The sequence below is a fragment of the Manis pentadactyla genome, chromosome 1 (assembly GCF_030020395.1).
Source record: "Manis pentadactyla isolate mManPen7 chromosome 1, mManPen7.hap1, whole genome shotgun sequence".
Lineage (NCBI taxonomy): Eukaryota > Metazoa > Chordata > Mammalia > Pholidota > Manidae > Manis > Manis pentadactyla.
The window spans coordinates 236,294,640-236,296,114 of record NC_080019.1 but is presented as its reverse complement, the minus strand read 5'-3'; positions in this window follow the sequence as shown (position 1 = coordinate 236,296,114).

Here is a 1,475-nt window from a genome sequence, read left to right as displayed (position 1 = left end):
GAGAAAAGTCCCTGATCCTGGGGTGGAGCGGCGGGCGGGGACCCAAGAGGCCCGCCCCCACCCACAATCCCTCCCCCGACAGAGGATGTGACTCCACTGAGGGTAGAGCCCCCCACCTCCTGTGGCCTCTGGGAGTCCCCCAGGGGGTTCTGGACGGACACACGCTGCAGGACCCCGTCCGGCCCTGCCTGAGTTGGACTGGGTCTCGGCTGTTTTAAGTCGCACGCTGGCACCCAGTGAAGTGGCTGCTGGGGGCTAGACTTCAGATGGGTTCCTGGGAAAGAGCAGGATGGCGGTGGGATGGCTGCAGCTGGAGATGACTCAGCCCCACTCTCTGGGGGTGCCCAGGCAAGCCCTTAGGCCACGAGTCCCGCCGGCCACTCTGGTGATTCAGCCATCCATCCGTCTGTCTGCTGGGCCTCCTGGGCCCCACCGCCGTCCCTGTGGCACGCGATGCAGCCTCAGCAGATGAGGGGCTCAGGATCCCGTGGGAAAGCAAGGCCCCTCAGGGCTGTTTCTGATTAACACCCGACCCCCAGGGAGGGGAAAGTCGGGGGAGAGAATCTGTCACAAGTCTGCACGCGTGTCCACCACAGTGCCCTGCACCCCCTACCATGCTCTGAATGTCCCAGGCAGATGCCATCCAGCTGTGCCCGCTGGGACCATCTACAGTGAGAGTGCACCGGCTCTTGGCTAGGTCCCCTCTGGTGGCCTGTCCTGCCCCGGGCCAGGCCCCCAGACCTGTGTGTCGTCACGGCCCGCCAGAGTCCCCTCCTCCAGTCTCTGCTTGAAGGCCCCTCCAGGCGCAGCTGTCTGCCTGGCCCCCACAGCCCTCAAGGCCCACCCCAGTAGCTCCCACCCCACTCACTCAGCAGGCACACAAAGGCAGGGACCCTGTCCCGAGGTGTCCTTGTACATGCAGACCTGCTCAGGAATGACAGCGTGGCAGACACTCAGGGGCACAGTCCCATTTCTCTGCCTGTCCTGGACAGTTCGGGGAGGCCCACGGCTATGCCACTGGCCCTTCCTGCGTACCATTCTGTCCTGCAGCCCGCTGGCTGAATGGGGACGGACGGGGACTGTGCATCTGAAACTCCTCCAGGCCTCAGGCCTCTGCTATGGCCACCTCTGCTGCCACCTCCCCACTGCCCAGAGGCTGGAGCTCAGAGCGACCCCCTTTACCACGGGGCAGTGCTGTGACCCACGGGGCCCAGAACCTTTTTCCAAGGTCGAGGTCTCAGCTGCGTCCCAGGACCCCCACCCTTTGGAGCTGTCCTGCAGGCGAGAGCAGCGGAGCCAGCTGTGCTCTCGTCAGAGGTAGCCCCTGCCCGACCTCCTCTTGTGCAGCGAAGGTTGGCGAGAGCAGGGCAGAGTGGGAGCGTGCCGTACGGACAACACGCAGGGCCGGCCTTGAGGGGAAACTGCAGGATTAGCTGAAAGGGGACTCAGCCAACCATCAGAGCCATGAGGTGCCC